This window comes from Channa argus, chromosome 7 (genome assembly GCF_033026475.1).
Source record: "Channa argus isolate prfri chromosome 7, Channa argus male v1.0, whole genome shotgun sequence".
Taxonomy (NCBI): Eukaryota; Metazoa; Chordata; class Actinopteri; order Anabantiformes; family Channidae; genus Channa; species Channa argus.
Window position 1 is genome coordinate 15,251,377 of NC_090203.1, and position 20,341 is coordinate 15,271,717.

The window sequence follows — 20,341 nt, forward strand, 5'->3', positions numbered from 1 at the left end:
GTCCGTTCAGAAACAGTGCAGTGTGTGGCACTGCGTGCAATCTTGACTGTGTTATTTCCTTCTTGGTAGCTGGCAGACAGGGCATGTTGGTTTTGGCTGCTGCAGTCACTCAATCCAGTTGGCACTGCCTGGAACTGTTCAGGACACGCTACCTTCTGTCGACTACCACCCTCCCACAACACCACCCCTATCTAAGCCTATCCATGACAATCCTGTGCTGATGAATTGTGTCACAGTTGTGTTGTGAGACTGAATTCTTGTTTCCTTCAGATGCAGTGGAGGAAAATGCAACTTCCTTAACACAAGGGAGTACCACAGCTCACAACTGTAAAACAATAGAAACTGTTGTATGAGACAAACATAGTAAAACTACTGAAAAATTGTAGACATGATGATTTTATCTGAAGTGAGGGGATCTGAGGTGCAAATGTCCAAATAGAAGACATCATCAGATATGCAATCACCAAACGGATTGACATTGCATTAAACTCGCCACCAAAATAAGAAATGCCATGTCAGTCATCTAAGAGGAACAGACAGGCACCACCTCGTCCAAATTAAGATCAAAAATCAAAACCTTTTCACTTATATAACTCCAGTCAGTCTAAGCATTATCAAAGTCTGTACTTACAAAAATGTAGCCCTCAGTCTTCTAAACCTATTGTTCGGTTCTACATTTTTCTTTCAGTGATTTGGCAAATATATTGTATAGGAACACTTTCATGAAACTGTGAAACTGTTGGCACCATATTCCTTTCCATATAGCCCTATCTGAAATTTAATAGCCTCTGAACACAGCCAACAGTATCTGAGAACAAATTAGCTAAGCATCATAAATCGCATTTATTTCCCTTGTTATCGTCAGGTCTACAAATGTGAACTCATTTTTTTCTCCTAGGATAAATTTGAGACACTTCCCAACTTCAGCCATTGGCTCCAGTGCCATAAATCCCACCTTCATTTCCTTTGTTATCATCAGATGCAATTTGTCGCTGTAATAAGAGATCAGAGGCTATAATGTGCTGATTATGAACCACTTAGTATAATAGCAGGCATGGTTGGTTAGGCGACCTGGGGTTTTTAATTGCAGATTGACTGAGACAATGGCTATCACTTGCAGTGTTATCCCTGACCTGATCTTCACTTCGCTAAGTCAGGACTTAAGTCAGAGCTTTGCTGCACTTTGTATCCACTTTTCAAGAAAAAGGCTTCTCCAGATAGATCATTAGAATATCTCAATGATACAAGTGTTGGTGATGCTGATTTGCATAAGCTTTGTTTTGCAAGAGAATTGTGCACCCCTGACCACTTCTTTGACAGAATGACTGGAAATGCCTGTCTAAGGTGTAATTGGGTTTTAGGATTGGGATCCAGGCCAGGCAAATTATGTGCTGCATGCAGGGGAGCTAATTGGGTTTGGGCCCTGCTGGCATACTGCATGTGCACTGGAAACATTTACCCAACATTAAGTCCCAATTAGGCTTTTCGGGATGAGGAACTTGTTGCAGAATGATAGGAAGCAAAGATGCTAATGCCTGTGGGACTCACTGTGTAGTTTTTTTTCCCTATCAAGTATAATGTGGGCACTAATAGACTTGATTGTTTCCATTTAAAATATTCCACTGTACTTTTAGGATTTTGTTGTTGATGTTCAGGCACTTCCTTTTCCTATTTTGACTAAGGTGCAATGCAGCCACTATGTCCTAGACTAGAAGTCTGAAAGTCTGAAAGTTGGTGTGTGTGTGTGTGTGTGTGTGTGTGTGTGTGTGTGTCTGTGGCTTGCAAGTGCGCATGCTCTCTCTCAGCTCAGAGGAGCAGCTAATGCAGTTACATAACAGCCAGTGCAGCCGGCGTCTGCTGTGAGCCAAATGCCAGGCCAGTCTGGTTACATAAGCCTGTCAGAGTCATATTGTAGCAGCACGGAGCGCTCACACCACAGCGTGTCCTCGCACTCCTTCCACAGTCTCCTGCTCTGTCTCTCACTTTTCTCCCACTGTCTTTCTCTGTCTTCTCTTCTATCTGCTCATCTTTTTCAAACCCCTCACCAGCATCCTCCCCTCCTAATTTTCCCTTTCTTCTCTTTTCTCTTTCTCAACACAGGGAACAAAGAGCTAGCGTGCTGGATGCAAATGCACAGACAGCACTGTAAATATGAGACACAAAAGAGTAACTATGCAGTCATATGCAGACAAGAGAAAATGTTATATACTCCTCTATTAGACATAATGAGGCTTATCGTTCAGCTGTTGGTTTTTGCTGGTTGTTTTAGGGAAGCTTTATTCCTCCATGGGCTACCTATGCACCATGACAGTGATGTAAGGTGAACAGATAAGTTTTGCTGCCAGTCATCCCCACCTGTGAGCTCCGATGTCCACTGGCATTTACAGCACCATTTGATCTCTGGGGTACCAAAGCACAGAGAAGCCACAGCTTCAGTTAGGTCTGTCGCTCTCAGTAACCTTTACTTTGACACTCATCACCTCCCCCAAGTGTAGGGGGAGGTCAGATAGAGAGGTCATCAGTTCAGGACCCAGAGCACTGAGATGTGTGCAAAACTCTGCCTGTGTCTGTCTCTGTGAGAAATTGATTGATTCATGACTTCTATGTCTGCCATTTGTATGATGCTGTCAGTCAGTGTCACTTCATTGACTGATCATTTTTGCAGTTTAGCAGGAAATTGTGTGTGGCGATTTGAGTATGCATTGATGAGACATTGCTGCGGAAACACTTTTGAAGATCTTCAAAAATGGGTGGGGGGGGGCACTAGTCTCAAAAGCTCTTTTTCTCATTTAGTTGCCTGGCTAATTAAAATGAAAAGACTTAAGCGGGAACTGCTCTCGTCAACCAATCGCTGCCTCCGCCACCTCATGATTATTCATGAGCGAGCCAGCCCACTGGTGGAGGCAGAGAGGGGGCGGGGCCCAGCAGACCCGCCGTGCGGGGTGGTGCGGAGCCGCCGAGTGTGTTTTGCGTAGGGCGAGATGTTGTTTTGTTGTGATGATCAGCTGAATGTGGCATCGCTGTCCGGTCTGACACAACAGCGGGAAGCACCCCGAGCCCCCACGGCGCTTCCTACCCAGGAACGCAGGCACCGCGAGCAGATCTATTCAGCGCATCACAACCCAGGAAATGCGGACTTGTGGCCCTTTCGCTACGGGATAAATGGCTGCAGTGCCCGTTCTGTATCAAGCTGGTAAATATTAACCGTAATATTGCCTGTTTATGACTAAGTTTCGCTTGTGGTGCAGTGGTTGTCAGAGTGGGTGGTGGTATGGGGGAAGTTGAGATCAGGATCCCACTGTGTTTTCAAAACAGAAGAGTGTCATTAAGTTGAGGTGCATTGTTATTTGATGGGATTGACTGTAATAAAAAGATGTTGTGCATGCAACAGACATCAGGAGCAGCAGATAAGCGGGATGTCGCCCTCTAAACTACGGTACGTGCAGCAGTGTAGCGTCGGGGGCGCTGCTCATACAGCCCCGTGCTTCATCATGTACCTTGATGTACTGCGTTTGTCTTTAATACCAAACCAGTTGAAGAAAGCAACAACACGAACTGACACACATTAAAGATTAACAATCAGGCCTGTGAAGTTATTTCTAATGGGCTACACCTACGACTTGGCAGCTTTTTTGAGGATGACATCATGCTTCTGTACTGACTCGATGTGCTGATAAATGATAGGTGAGTTAAGTTGACCAAAAGAGGGCTTTTCAATCACTAACACCTACTCCAGTTTAAGTTAAGTCCTCCTATAATTTAGGTTAAACTGATTCGTTGTCAGACTTCAAACACATAGTTTCTGTGTACAAAGCAATGTGACAGCTATATAATAAAAGTTTAATACAGACACAATTAATTATTGTCTGATGTGGTTATCCTGGTTATCCTGATGTCCGTGCAAACAATATATGCCCACTGTTTACGCTAAACAACCTGTACATGAAATTCTATCATTTCTGGCACTTAATTTGCTTAAAGCACTATCCTTGTCCTGATCAAAAACTATTAAGTACCCCACTGTAAGTAGCCTTTTTATGTGAGTGAGAATGTGAGTATATTGATATAAAAGAAACTTTACATCAGGTCAGTCTATTTTAATAAAAAATGGTTTGACATGAGAAAAGTCATTACACTAGTTGCAGATCTAATACTGGTTTGGCAGGAAGTGAGGTAAGGATAACACAATGTGTTGCTCTATGATGAAGACCACAATGGTTGCACAGCAGTCTGCTCTAAAGCTAGGTGCTGTTGAGAAATCTTTTTTTAGAGGTTCAGTAACCCAATAAATGCAACCCCCCCCCCCCTCCAATCGAGGGAAACATGGGTGTTTAAAATGCAACAGTGGCAGCAATGCTGCAGTATCCTTCCCCAGCTCTGGGTCTGTAGTGCAACTCAGTGCACAGAAATACAGTAAAGTGTGAGACTGTGGTGGTGAAGGGAGATGAGTGGAGCCAGGCCAATTGAATCAGCACAAAGTGGCAGCCTTAGTGCTCCACTCTGGCCTGGATCAAAACTACTTGTGGTGCTGGCTGAAGAAAGGTGCTACCTCAGCAGGGACCCAAGGAGAGCACAGCTCCATTTTCTTTTAAATTTTGAAGAATGTTTGACATCATGAAGCATTTAATCATTGAAACAAATCTGGGCTTTAGAGATCACTGCCATTTATGGACTGGGATAAAAGCTACAATTCAGACTTTGATGTTTTTATAACATTGTAAATTGGCAGAAATATTAGAAGGTGGCTTGCTGAGAACAATTACTTTGTTTTAAAGCTGATGTGAATGTGCTATTATCTGTATACCTGTAAAACAAGTTTTCATTCCAGTAAACGGGTTAGCAATTCCAATGTCCTTACAAAATGCTCTGGTATTCAGTATTGTAGCTGCGGATCTTTGCAATGAGTTTGTTTAGGTACAATAAAAGCAAAATGTAACTCTGTCAGCATCACACTGATTCCTGAGGACCCCACTTAGTGAGACAGGCAGGCTTGTATCAGTGTGTCTGTATAGCTCTCTATGGCACAAACAGCTACTCCAGATGGAAAAAGACAGTTTTCTGCCAATTTAGCACAGAACTACTCAACACCTTTTACAATACTTCCCCACTTGCACATACACACTCACCTGGCATAACCTCTTTACAATGACACACTGAGTTAGCCTTGCAGGTGGCAACGTGTTGATTTAAATGCTTCAAATGCCATTGGCAGTGAGAGGGTCGCGTGGAGTTCCTGCTCAGACCTCAGGACACAGCGACTGATAACTATAGCAACAGTCGAGTAAAGTATTAAAGGTCAATCTGCTTTATTATTGCCAAAAGTTATTGCCACTTTATACTAATACCTTGATGAATAATCTTAAGTGTTACATGGGTGGTGTTGTGCCTATAACACAACAGAAAATATCAACAAGCGTGCTGCTTGGCTATGTGTTCTGCTTTGCACATGAGTCCTGGCTCAGCAGATTACACAAAGCATTAAATGGCTCCTTTGATCATGTCTTAAGTTTTGTTTTCTTTGAGGGACCGTGTAAGAAGCATGGCATTATCAGTCTCCAGTAAGGAAAATATACATATACACACGCACACACACAGTGTCACACACCCAGGTTGTAAAATCCTGGTGACTGGTGGACACAACCTTTTCACATCCCTGCTGCTGGTCATTAATCCTGTTTTCTGAAGCACCAGAGAAGAATAGAGCCTCTGTAGTGCTGGGAGACCAGAGTGAACCAGGAACAAGACCTTGGATACACATCCGCACGCACACACACATACACACACACACACACACACAAACACACACAGCAATAGACACATAACGCAAAATGGAGGCCACGAGTGCCATTCTGGCAATCTCACAAATGCCCCACTAGCCTAATATCTTTATTGCATGATTTCATTCGCATTGTAATGTATTCTGAATAGATCTTTTATAAGGAAATGTTTTGTTATTTAGTCTTACAGCCTCGTCTATGGTCAGCAGTTCTGCTGTTGTAGCATTTGGTCCAGTATGTTGGTGCATGTGTATTCACGTGTTTTGGGATTGAAGGGGCTGAGGTTGTCTATCCGTCTGGCCTCAACTCTACCACTTGCCCAGGCCAGTGTATTGGCTGCCACTTCAAATAGAGATAGAGTTTCCTTGTGTTTGCCATGGAGCAGAATCAGCACTGTATGTGTTTTAGTGTGGCTGCCTGGCCCTGATCCCATGTGTGCCAGCCCAGGTTATGTAATATTATATGTAGACGATGATGTACATGTACAGCCGGACAGGCTTGCAGGTTCTGCAGGGAGATTAGTCATTCCCTTCATAAGGGTTAATCATTACCTACTTGGGCAAAGTTGGTGGTCAAGAGGCTGCCAAGGGGTTTTTGCTGTTTGTTATGGCAGTCGTCCCTCAAAATAGGCCACATGTTTATTATTACATCACGCCAACTCCAGCTTTCACAAGCTTATAATATGCCATTCTAACTAGGTTTACATTTTCTTTTGTTCTCTCCTGTATATGTTATAAACTATCCGTGTTCTCCTTCTATCAACATTGAGGGCTTTTTGTTTTTGCCTGTGTTCATTTTGCACACTGTTGTGCAACTTTGATTATTGTAGTGTGATTGTAAGCTTCTGTGCTGCCTACCACAAATATGTCAGAAAAGGGTTTGGCCAGAATGTCATTGGTAAGATTTTTGGGCTACACATAGGAGCGGTTGATGACTAATTTAAAAAAGGTAATAATAGACATAGTGCAGTGGCTTATCAATTACTGGATGTATAGATTTGAATAACTAAATTAAACCTCACCCTGTGGGGGTCAGTCACGTAATTCTCATGTTGCCTTTATATATTAGATATAGATGCAGGCCTAGGTTACGTATTGATCGCTGAGGCAGTCGAGTATTATATTTCACAGCTTAATATCGCTACTCTTCCAAACCGCTCACTTTCTCTGTCCAAGTCCCAAGTTACCTCTCTGACCACACCCCTCATTACATACCTCATCTGCATAGTCTCTACATGTCTGTTTACTAAATGAATCCGTGTTGATTATCTAACACCTGCAAAGATAACATGTTTTTTTTGTTTGCTTGTTTTACATCTGTATATATTTGCATAAAAGAAAAGAAAAGAGTCAGTGAAGTTTAAATCTTTAACTTTTCTAACGAAATTTAGCCTATGCTTTTGTACTGCCTTCCAATTTTTCTTCACTTTAGAGTCAATTCCTCTTGTTTCCTTCTCCTCTCATTTCCTCCCCTGTCCTCTCCTCCTTCTCTGGAGTCCTTTGTCTCAATGTGTAAGGCGTCCCTGAAGTAACTGCAAGTGAGGATTGGAGGGGATTTCTGCTCTGCAGGAGGGTAAGAGGGCTTTGGTGGAAAATCCTTCCAACCTTGCCGCAGATCTGCCGAACAAATCAAGGCAGCAGGCAATACTCCAACACAATCCTCCCCAGCCACGTTACTGTCACTGAACCATAGTAGCTGAACTAACTCCTGGACAACCTCTTTTAGCTCCGTTTTATAAAAACCCTGTGAAATCTGTGAAACAACCTTCACTATAATCCAAATGCGTTTTGACTCTTGTGGTGCTGTCATTCAGTTGTTTTCAGGTTTTTACCTGGAGTACCATCACGCTATGAGGTATGTTGGCTAGGAGCTCTGGGGCATGCCTCTTTGTTTATTTTGGGTCATTCCCAGCAGTATCATCTAGTATATCATGGCTTATGTAAAATTATATATATATATATATATCAATGAATAAAATTGTATGTGTGGTGTGGGACATGCATTTGTTATTTACTGCAGAATCCTCATAGGCAAGCTGGGCCCTGACATTGTCAAGTAAGGTCATATAAGGAACACCTCATTTTAGATGCTGTTAATAATGCAGGAGAGTGGTCAACTGCTGTCACTTGGGAAGGTCATTTGTTCTACACCCTATTAAAGGACAGAAAATTCAACAGATTTCCGTTTTCTTATGCTTTGTTAGGGTAGAACTGTTCATTTTTGTTTAATTTACATTAAAAGGCTTTAGGTTTTGCAGTTGTCTTCCATTTGTTGTCAAATCACACTGAAAATGAAGTATATTTACACCAGATGCGTACATTGGGTATGTATGCCTCTGCATGTTTATATATATTCTTTGACTGTTTATGTGTACAGTGTTTTTGCTGACACCTCTATATTGCAGCCCCTAAGCGAGGGCGTATGTTTCACATAATTGAAGGTCAATATTTGCATGAGCATTCCTCCAGACAGCTTTCCTACCTTGGTCTAGACAGAACACAGGCTACCACTGTACTTTATTAAAATCAGAGTGCCTGTCATATTCTAGGCTAGTACTGCCAAACCTATATCACTAACCTCTGAACTGTGCCAAAGCAGTGGAATAACACCAAATTTTTCTGCAAGAGAGTTAACAAACCATCCTGGTTTTTTGATTTTGTTAAACCATTTGAACTTTGCAAATCTCTTCGACTTTCTTGCTAAATACTGCTAGGGACTGAGTGTGAGAAACATTTTTCACGTGGCTAATTAAATTCAGCTAACGTAGTATTTTCCCTGTTGGATTGTGAATTGGAGTTTGAAAACCTTAACAGTGGCTGCGACAGAGAATGACTGGATGCAAACTATAATCATCAGCCAGTAATGCTGATTGCAGTGGTCCACATCTGTTGAGTCAGATTAGTCATATTCTGGGTAGTTTGGGTCTAATTTTGTCGCAATGAAAATCAGACTGTATTGTCTCAACAGATACAAGCATTAACAACCTAATTTAAGGACCTAATTCCAATAGTTGTGGATGTTTGGAAATGAGCTGTAAACATTGTGCTTTGCAGAGAACCTCTATATTTTGTGCTGCTGTGTTTAGAAAGAAGTTAAACATACTGTACATATTTTGGCATCTATCTTGGCATCCATTGATTTCTCTTAAGTCCTGTGAGAAGTCTTTATTAGACACTTGAGCTGTGTAATTTTCAATGATTCATTTAAAGTTATTTTTGTTAAAGTTTGGAGTTTACCACAGAAATAAATAGAAATCAATTGTTGGCAATTAGGAATGAAGAATAAATACAACCAAAAGTTAAAATTGCATTGAACATGCATGCTAGCTCACAGAAATGGACAGCAAAATGTATGCTTGACAAATGTTAGCGAAAAACTCCAGCTTAGTTTTATTTTCGTAGCTTTAGTATTATTCCTAATACTATAGCTCCAGTGAACATAGGAAACATAAGCAGTCAGATGATGACATTCACTGAAAATATCAAGGTTTTCAATTTTATTTTAACAGGACAAAGTTTTCAGGGGAAATGTCATGGTAGTGTCTGTATCTTGCAAAACAGTTATTCATTTTTTGGCCTTTTTAAAAAATAAACTTTTTCTTTTGTTTTTAGTAGAAAAAGCAGTTTTAGTGTTTTTATAAATCTCAACAGTTAATCTGACCGTTAAAACCTGCACAAATACTGGCATAAACAAAATATTCATATCTCAGTATTCATATCTCAGAATATTTTTTGCTAACTCTAGGTTCAAGGACAAAACTGTCTTTGCTAATAATCCTTGATAAGATGTTCTGCTGTTGTTGAGTTTATCCATTAGCCAAACAAAAGGCATGACAGTAGGTGAATCATTTTAAGCAGAATGCTTCAAAATGCACTGCAGCCCTAGTGAAATAATCTCATGTCCCCTTTGTCACACTGCCATGGTGGATTAACTGCTGTGGATGATTGGTTAGGTGATAGTGCTACTCAACATAATTCACTTTGATAGAAAGGTGGTTAATGGATGATGGAGAAAATGTTTGATTTTGTAGCTGTTTTATCACGCATTCCACTGCCCTTATCGTAATGATCAGATTTTGTATTTGTCTGTCCCATTCACACAGACCGTCTGTCCCATGTTTCCTCCAGAAACTCCCCACCATCCCTCCTTCACTGCCTTCCTAGTTTTGCCAGAGCAAAACTCCAAAGCTGCTGACACAAACTCACCCAGCGTAATTGAGAAAATAAACAGATGATGAAAAATGCATGTGCTGCTCTCCATAGGGCTACATGTTTATCTTCTCTTGCTGGATGTTAAATGCAAGGTTTTCATCGCCTCCATGGATGACATGGGTCAGATTATGGATAAAACCTGAGGAAAGAGGCAGAACGAAGGTAAATAGTTGAGGCTAGCATGTCAGGCACAGGAGGTCTATCCAAATAATTTGTTTTCCTTACTGTGCTCATTTCTCCAGTGCAGGGTCATGGCTCTGCATCGTATCCCAGCACACATATAATGTTAAATTATGTATATAATAAACATTTTTTATTTAATTTTAAAACTTTTGCTGAAAAAGGCATGGGAGCATATGTTCTTGAAAACATGACCAGGAATGCTTCGTCAAACAGTAAGCAGTGCCAGTGTTTGCACCTAGGTAGTCCCTTGTCTCCTCACTTTTTCCCCCAGCTTTGCACTGTCGGCACAGTGCTATGGAGCAACCCCAACTTACTCAGTGTGGACTGAGATTTTTCATCAACTCTCTGCAACTCTGAAATGCTTATTGGCACTGCACTTGTCCTTTGAGGAACCACTCTTTCCCGGGTTTGTGGTGATTGACAGGTTGCCAGTGATAAGGCTGAGGGAAAAGAAAAATGAGACAGTGGTAGACACATAGTGCTCCATGTTGCATCTCCGGCTCAGAGCATGAATGCATATTTCATTTTGACACCCGTGTCCACAGGGAGACCAGGAGCTACACAGCTGTTAGTATGTGACCAGCTGATAAATCCAAGGGTTCAGCTCCCCAAACTTATTCTCCCCTTGTTCTTTAAAACCCTCTCTCTCTGTTGCACTACCTCCAAGCTCTAGCAGTATGTAGATAGCTATCTGAGAGGCAGATTGGGATTCTTTGTGAGTACAGTAGCAGGATCAGCGTGGCGAGGATCCCACTCGCTGCCCCTGAGTAGGGTGTCCATTATTGTGGAAGTGCCCAAATTACACAGAAGAGGGAGATCAGGAGAAACCCTACAGAGAGCTTCGGAACAAGAGGAGGGGGAGTGGAGAGGGTAGAGTGGGGAAGTCAATTTGTCTGAGCAAAAGAGTGTGAGACACACATATGTACACACACAAACACTTGGAGGAGTGAGAAAAAAAGGTGTGAGGTGTGAACGTATGTGTCTTTGTCAACCTCCAAAATGGGTGGTCTCTGTGGTCTTGTGAGAGCGAGCTGTCCCTGTTGCCAGGCCAGTCTACAGTCCTTCTTTCACTGGTCATAGTTGTGTGTTTTTGCTTGTGTAATTGCTCATGTGATTACGGACTCACAAATTTACAAGCAATGAGCTGGTTGTTGTGTGTTATGGAGCAGGTTAGAAAGAGGGTTTTCTCCTGGACTTTTTTGTTGGAACATTTTGTTCTTTTATTCCTGAAGTGCATCTGCACATCTCCGAAGTTGCATTGTGCTTTGCAGAGAGTATGAGAGTTTTATCCCATCAATCTATGTAATCCACTGTTTATTGCTTTTCTGTGTAACCACAGTGTTATCAGATTATCCTCAGTGCCGTTTTTCATGGCGAACAGAGTTAAATTGTAAATGTCTTTGCTACTTTAGTGTGTGTCATCAAACAAGTTTGTATTTCCTAAAATGTTATCCACCTAACACTTGACTTGGCTGGTTCATTTTAGACATTCAGATATTGATGGTAGCTGAAGGATGGATTCTAATGACTTTAATGATCTCCTGACAGATTCTTCCAACACTGATGACATCTCCATCAACTTCAGCCAAATGTGAACTTAAGTGCTAATAAGCAAGTATTGACATGCTATGAAGCTAAATAAAGCGGTAAAACTTGACAGTTGGTTTTTTTTTTACTTGAATAATTTTGAATTCAATTATTCAATTGAAAACAAATAATGAAGATAAAACAGTTATTGTGCCTGATGTTTCTTTTGTTAAAAATAAATGTTCATTTCACCCCTGTCTGTTACAACAGTGCACTGTCATTCAGAATGTGTCAGGTTTAGCTCAGCTAAAAATTCTACACATTAAGAGGTTCACCTGCTGGCAAAGCTTGTTAGCATCCAGTCACACACTTCACACAGATACATTGGTTTCTTGTTTTAGATGAGCGAAGGTGTGACCTGTCAATCATCCATTATACAATCTACGTGAAAGGACGTCTGTTCCAACCAAATGTCTATAGAATCTTGCCAGACCACAAATATGAGCACAGTGAGGGCTAGAAAGAGCTGGTCTGCCAAGATCTATCTCATGATTTTGCGTGTTGTTTTTTTGGTACATGTCAGTGTGTGCATATGCATGTATATGTGTGTGTTCTCCCTGATCTATTTTTCCTTCTCTATTTTATTTAAATAACAAACTTCAGCTGTGGAATTTGCTATTCATTGCCTTCACTTGCTTACCAACAATAGAAAATTTTGATTTTCTTGGCCTTTAGGTTAGAGCTGCATGATATACAGTCACAAGAAAAAGCAATGTCACTGCTTGAAAAAACAGATTCATGGTTTTATTGCATAAATTGGTTGTAAAATATAAACTGATATTTAGCAAAGTCACAAATATTAACAACAACAACATTTCTAAGCTTATAAAACCCAAACAGTTATGATCCTTCATGTCTTTATTGTACACACCTATTAAGGAAACAAAGTGAGGGTAGAAACGTAATTGCAACACTAGGCTTTGTTCAATTTTTCACGGTGTATCTTTATATTTTATGGTAGCTTGGAAGGAACCAAACTTCTAACTTTTTTTGATTAGATTTCCGCTCTCAGTTTAGCAGCTTGCCATTTGTTTTAATTTTTCAGCTGCCACCTAATACTTCTGTTCTCTTCATTTGTTGTTAGGAGTTACGTTTAGCATTGTTGAATGCAGCAATTTACCCTTAAACATTACAGAACAAAACAAGAATTATCCTATCAAAAATGTGAAGACCAGTTTTTTAATGCAGTGAACATGCACTTGGTTGTGAAATATCTGAACTAGATTTAATCTTTTGCTGATCACAATAAGTCAGCTAACAATCTTGTTCACCACACATCATCTAAGTTATTGTTCAGCTCTCTAGGAAATAAATCAACTGCAGGGATTTCTTGTTTACCCTTTTTGTTAAATAGTTATTTAATTAAGTTTTTAGTTCTCAAAACCATTGAAACCATATTAGTAGGTTATTCATGAACCACATTTTCCATGTTGTCATACCAAATTATTTTAACTTAAGCAAACAGTGTTGTGGTTATAGTTCCACTCAGTGTACTATAACATAAGAACATTAAATGATGTTAAGTGTATAAAAGTTACATCATTGAGCTATACAGTTGGTACAGGCTTTTTGATAAATAATAAATAAGCTCGCCTTTTCTCCATACAACTCTGTCAAATTCATCTTAAGTCAATTTCTGAAAATAGTTATTGTGTTGGTCCAAGATCCATAAAAGAGATGCACTCTCCAGGCGCAGCTGAATTAGGTGAAGCTGTGTAAACTAGATTCTACTGACCTCAGAAACAGTTCAAATCAAAGCATGGAAACTATTGAATTCCAATCTACAAAAATGAACTGTGTCAGAAAAGCTGATGTTGAATGCATAAAAGGGTGCTCCTGTCCTAAATATCTGCATTGTTCTAATGATCGCACAGAGACAAATAAAATCATGTCAGCTTGCTGTCCTTACACAAATCCATGGCTGGTACACATGTTCTGGCTGTGCAACTTTTCAGCTTTAGAGTCCTGTCCTTAAATGGTAAATGGTCTGCATCTATATATTGCTTTTCTTCCTTATGGGTACCCATAGCGCTTTACACTGCTTTTCATTCACCCATTGGCACTTACAGTCACACAACATGTGACTGGAAGAGCAGAGGATTGAAACTACAACCCTGGGATTGGTGGAAGACTGCTGTACATTAATCATGCTGGTAATTGGGCGTTGGGACCCAGCTCACGCTGCACATTAAATGACAACCGTTGAGGATGAAATTTAACCTGATTCTCAAATCACTCCTCACACCTAATTCTAACACTGTCTGCCCTGCTTTGCAAGACAATATTACCAATTTAATAGCTGCCCTGTTTTAAAATCCAAATGAGTGTGTCTGTACTGTGGCAAGTATTAAATCCAATTACATGTAGATTTTGCCATTTCCTCATTTTCATTTCTTGACCTAAGCTAACCAATTGCCACTGTAGCTGTAAGCTTACACCTAATTCACTGGAGTGAGAGTGCCATTAAGTTTCTTCTCTAGCTCTCTTCCAGGAGCAACTAGGCTATTAGTATTATTGCAAATCTGTTCCTAAAAAACAACATTGTTTCCTCCCACATTCCATTGAAGTCATTTATTCCTCTCATTCAGATGAAACAATTTGGCTTCTTACTTTGTTTTCAGTTTAGCACTAGAACAGTGGACAGCTTATAAGTGGCTGTATGAGACTTTGGTGGGGTAATGTCACATCTGGTTAGTACAGCTAGTATGACTTATAAACATGTGGTTGCAGCTGTGCATTTTGTAATGGATATGCTACCGCACGTTTAAATAGGTGTCACCAAATCAGAAATATAATTGGTGATTTGTCCTCTATAATGGCCAATTTATCATGCAAGGGCTTGTTACCCTCTGCGGTACTGAGGTGAGCAAATCATGTACCTGAGGTTACGCTGAGATTGCACTGTTATCTAGTAAGCTGCCATGATAGAAATCCCTTACAGTAAATATTCCCACTGGGGAATCATTCACTGAGGTAACATAATGATCCAGTGTGTGTATAGCTATAGAGAAGACAGTAAAGCACAGCTAAGGGCATGTTCAGAGACAGTGCTTCAACTTGTATTGAATGACAAATCAGCCGTACGTAACCAGGCAAGAACCAGCAGGAAATCAATGTATCCAGCCACCTGTCCTACGTCAATACATTGTCTCATGAACCTGCTTATCTTGCTGTCTTTCTCCATGTTGTCTGTCTCTTCTCTCTGTTTCCTAGTTGTGTTCTGTCTCTGCAGTGTGCTTCTTTGAAAGCCACAGCATCTCTATTTTAAGGGCCTCTTTGTTTCTCTGCTTTGTATTTAAATGATGAGGCTCACAGGCAAAGGGATGCAGTTCTGAAGACGAGTGGGATGGTGGAAGAGGAGGAATGAGAGGTGGCGAGCTGGCTTCGGAGTCAGGTTTCTGGCGATGACAGCTGGAGGAATGCACTGCAAATTCCCCTAACGCGGGTCATGTGACCTTAGGCCTCGGTTACCTTCTAGACCAATTTGAACAGCTTGGGTGGTCAGGAGAGAGAAAAATGGGCATCTGTAGTGTGTGTATCTCATATACTGTATATGAACACTACGGTTTGGGCTCGTTCAGAAACAGTGTGTGTGTTTTCAGGAACATGGGTTTGTTACTGCACTTTGGAACCATGCTGTGTGGCTGTGTGTGGCCTTTCCCGGTAGCCGGAGTAGATGGCACCTCCCAGCAACAATGAGTACAGCCAGTGACACATTTCTGTCTGTCTTGTAAGGCAAAGTGGGCCAGCCGGTTTTGCAGTCGAGTGGACCTGGAAGAAAATGTTTTTTGTTAGAGCAGCTCTGTTTCTTTGTAGCAAAGTTCCAGTATGGAAATTGGACACCAGCCTATCAGCCTTGCTTGCACCTGTTACTAAGCTGCTTGCAGGTACAGTATTGACATTCATCTTGACATTTTAATCTTTCTCGACCTTGTGTTTACAGTAGAGATCAGTTTGGTTTAGCACTTTGTTGTTGACAACTGCTACTTTAAGGATTAGCACACTGTAGGCAGCGCAATGATTTATCAAGTTTGGTCTCATTAAAGCTTTGGTAGATCCACCATTACCACATTGTTTCATTTGGATAATAATTGCCCAACTTCTACTGAGAATTCCAAAATCAAAATGTAAGGAAGCAATTTTAAAAGCATCTAGATTTATTAATCTAATGTGATGGGTCAGCCATTTAAAGATGTCCATTAATGTCCTAAATCTGTGCATACTCAGCTTCAAAGATACAAAAACCGATGTGACACTGACAAACTGTGGAAAAAACTCGAAAGCTCATAGATGGTTGGATCACCAAACACATGAAAAGCTTAACATTGTTGGTATTTATTCATGCAGAAAGTTTGCTCACATTTTCAGATCTCTTTCTGAGATATCTGTTTCCACTTCATTGAAGCTGAGGTGGAAAGAATTTTGATTGTGGTGCTCTAAGCGTTCTCTTCACTGAACCAGTGTATTCTGTATTCTGAATTACTGACAGAACTTGCCGTCTGCAGTTTTCAGCAGTTGTGATGGCAACTTTGTTTTCTAAAAAGTACTTCTATTGATTATCCAGAGTAAACAGGGCTTTGTCTCTGGAAAGAGATATTGATGTTGAGTATTTTTATGTTGTACTTTATAAACAACTCAGTTAGTTTTTGATGCAGGCAAAAATTCCACTTTTCTTAATTATTAAAGGAGCAGTGCTGTGAACAAATATACAACCAATTACCAATTTCTATGTGTTTTGTGTATAAACATAAAATAAGAGTATTAAATTATTTGTTAAAGCATTTATTAAAGCAAAAAGTTATCCAATACATGAAACACCAATGTGAAAAGTAATTGCTACTTCAGGCCACTCCAAAACTTCCATTTATTTCTTTTGATATGGGACATATTGTTTGGGTCATTGTCTTGCTACGTAAGCACGTTGCAACTGAGCTTCAACTTGGACTGATGACCAGACATTTTATTTCAGAGTGGAATTTAGGTTTTCCCCTATAATAGGAAGTCAACTTGGCCTTGACACACCAAACATCCCCACACCATCACCACCGTGCCTGACCATGGGTATGGTACTGCTTTTGCTCTCACTGTGGCTCTTCACTTGAAACCTTTTGAGCAATTTTGTGTTTGCTCAGGTTGGATTTGTTGTGTGTTAGATTTAACCTGCACATCTGAAACAGTATGGTATGAGACAAAAAAAGAAGAAGAAAGAAGTCAGGGGGGGATTGATAATTTTCAATGTCTTTACAGGAGAAATGTTGGGAAATAGGATTCAGGAGATTGAAGTAAAAAAACCCACATAGATAAGTAGGTAGATGGAACCAGATCCTGCTTTATAATTCATAACACCAAAATGTAAAATATATTCATGCAGCAAGTAAGTATTTATAGCTGAGATTTATTTATGTATTTTGTAGACTCAGCATTTCACAACTCCACACATACACACACACGCACACACACACACACACAGATTTACTTAGAAACTGTTTTGGCTGTGCTTGATTGTCGTGTGATTGATGGGCTGTTTCATACAGCCCTGGAGCTGAAGTCTCAAGATAGAGAGGTTGCACACCACACACACTTTTGGCAGCCTTTTATAAGATTGTCTCAGATGGTAGATAGAGACACTCCTGTAGGTCAGAGCTGTGCACTGAGGGCTTAAAATGACCATATACAACTGCTGTCTTTTTTGTGTCTATGTCTCTCCTACACATTCACACACTTCTCTTCACTTTTGTCTTGTTACTCCTTCCATTTCTCTCCCTGTATCACATGAACTCACACTCACATGTACAACAACTACACAACGTAAACATGTGGGTTATCTTCATGACATTTTTAAATTTGCATGGTTTAAAGAACGGCTGATGAGGCGTTGAAGCGTTAGGAGAGTCTTTGTTGACAAGCTACGAATGCAGCGTGGCACCAGGCAGAATGGGCAGTGGGGGCTCACAGCCAGGAGGGAGAGTAAACTGTAAACCGACACTTAGGCTGAATGGAGTTGTTTGTCACTGTGGGTAGCAATTACTTGGACTGGCCATGGCTTTGAGTAATCAGAAGGGTGCCCCTCTGCCAGGCCAGGAAAGGAAGGCGGGGGATGGAGGCCGTGTTGATACATTCTGCGACCTGGTCCTCATGTTTGAACACACTCAGGCTGAGCTTCCACCTGTTGACTCTTCCCAGTGTCTGTGTTTGTGCAGGCAGCGCTAAAAGCACCAGCAGCTTAAACATAACAGTTTGGATTAACATGGTCACAGGTTACTGAGATGTGCAGATAAGGCATGGCGCCAGGTTATGCACAGTGCCACAGCAGGGCTCGTTGTACCTGCTGCAGCTTCACACAGGATGCAGCACAGCAGCTGCAGAAAGAGGAACCAACACAGGCTTTCCCATTACTGGGGAGCAATGTACACGGGTGACTTCATAGAAAAAGATAATTTTTACAAAACTAGCCCCCCCCAAAAAACAACCCCACAAATGCACAGGCAGTTGTGCATTTTAACAGCATGTAGACGGGTCTCCAAATAATTATACTGATAGTTGAAGTATTATGCTTTGGTTGTTGATATATAAGTTGTTAAGCTTTCTAACTTTCACCACCCAAAAATATTTGAATTACTTTCTCATTGAGAAAGTATGACTGGTTTCCTTTTATAGTCACTCGTGAGCAGTGTATTTTTCCTGACTCTTATCGACTTAACTGAAGAAGAGCATCTTAGCAGAGGTTTGCCTGATGTCCAGCTATACAATGACAGCGAGAGCAAATATAAAGCAGCCAACTGTGAACAGTGGGTACAGTGAGCCGCGTGGGAGAATGTCAACCGTGATCTTGACATCCATGCATCAGTGAAACCTGTGGGTGCGTGGAGGACAGCTTTTGAAAAGTTAGTTCCTCTTTCTATAATTATCCACTTCTGCCCCCCTCCTACCCCTCAGTGCTTTGTCACTCTTTTATTGCATTTGTGCACCATTCTTGATGTATTTTTGTGTGTGGTGTAGTGTTATCCAAAAAGTATAACGTAAAGTTTCTGTCACAAACACTTGATATCTGTTTCACTTCTGTTACAGTAACTCCTTTGAGTCATTTTGTTCTTCTCTGCTGCTCTCCTTTATCCATTGATCCACGTCAGAAGATTTATTCTTCAAGGCACTGAATCAAACCTCGGAAAATACTTATACCGTCCAAACAACTATAGTAGTTGGTTTTATATCACCATCTCAAATTGCTAATATACAGTATCAGCTCCATATAGCTTATCACTTACTAATTAGGGACTTTACTCATGGCAGGCTGCTTTCAATAATCACCACTCACAGCAACCCTGGAGACATGATTTCCCGGTAGCCTTCAAAATACACATATGAAATTTACTTTACCACATATAAAGAGAGTACTGCTTATTAATGGTTTAGCACCATGGAAAAGGAAAAGATAATGAGAGTGTGTTGCATGGCTGAAATTGAGAACTAAATGGGGAGAGAGTGGCTGCACTGAGGGAATTGCACATTTCTGTGTATCTTAGAGACAGAATGAAATAGTGAAAATCAGAAAACCCCTTTGACATTAAAAAAGGGGAGATACTTTGTGAAAATGAGGGTGGTCTGTCTTTCAGTATTTTACAGGATCAGATATCACATCTGCTGAGGATACATATCGATTGACAGTAGCACAAGACTAGCATGCTCAACTCCATTAGGTGGCCGGTTGCATGTCTAAGACCTCTCTCCACTAACACTTTATGTCCATTTGAGGCTATAGCTAATTTTCAACCCCCTGTTTTTAAGCTTTTAGTTTGGCTTCAATTAATTTTTGGTTTATGCTAACAGACTTCAATGTGGTTGTGGTTGATTTGCGTCTGTGATAAATGTTCGTTATCTTAATTTCAGCTGTACTTCAGCTTTGTAATGCACATTTGTTATTAAATTTACGTCATACTAAGATAGTGGGGCTTCTTTATAGATTATTGGTTTTTTATGTTCCCATAAAAATTTTTTTCCAACAAAACACAAACAAGTAGAGCAATTCTGAGCCACAGTGTTTTTTACAAACTAGGTGGGCTACTTATTTAAATGGATCTTGTTTCTATCATAACACCACACTCAAATGGACGAGGGGGGGGGTCAGTTTACTGGAATACCACATGTCTGAAATAATCTGCCCTCAGAACAGAGAGAACCATCTCTGAATACTCCCATATTTACTCATTTTACTGCTTGTGTCTGCAGTTTATTGCCTGAAAGTCCCAAAATATGTCATCTGTATGGTTTTCTGTAAATGCACAAACCACTAATTTGGCCTAAATTATAGTGTTTGGCTGCTCAAGAACAGCATAACATTTCTTATAAAGGATGATGTTTGCATTTTAGGTGTTGGTTGCTTCTGTATAGGTAGCTGTGTGTCATATACTGTATGTTACTTTGCCTCATGTGACCATACCACAGGGGAGCCCTTGTTTCCATTTACTGTAAATGAGAACAGCTTTGCATAATATGGGCCTGACATGCTTGGGACCAGTTTGTAGCATATGGCTACCATTTATTATAGTGTAAAGAAAGCTTGCATTCACGCCTTCCGTAATGTCC

At 40.6% G+C, this 20,341-nt stretch overlaps 1 protein-coding gene across 2 annotated transcripts in view; it reads left to right on the forward strand.

Annotated features, from left to right (window-relative positions):
* Positions 1 to 2,921: 2,921 nt before the first annotated feature.
* The window catches only part of LOC137130175 (transcription factor HIVEP3), a 37,003-nt gene continuing 19,583 nt past the window's right edge, over positions 2,922 to 20,341 (forward strand). For both annotated transcript variants that reach the window (XM_067509992.1, XM_067509991.1), the window contains exon 1: positions 2,922 to 3,193. The gene's annotated coding sequence lies outside the window, so the exon portion shown is untranslated. The remainder of the gene's footprint in view (positions 3,194 to 20,341) is intronic.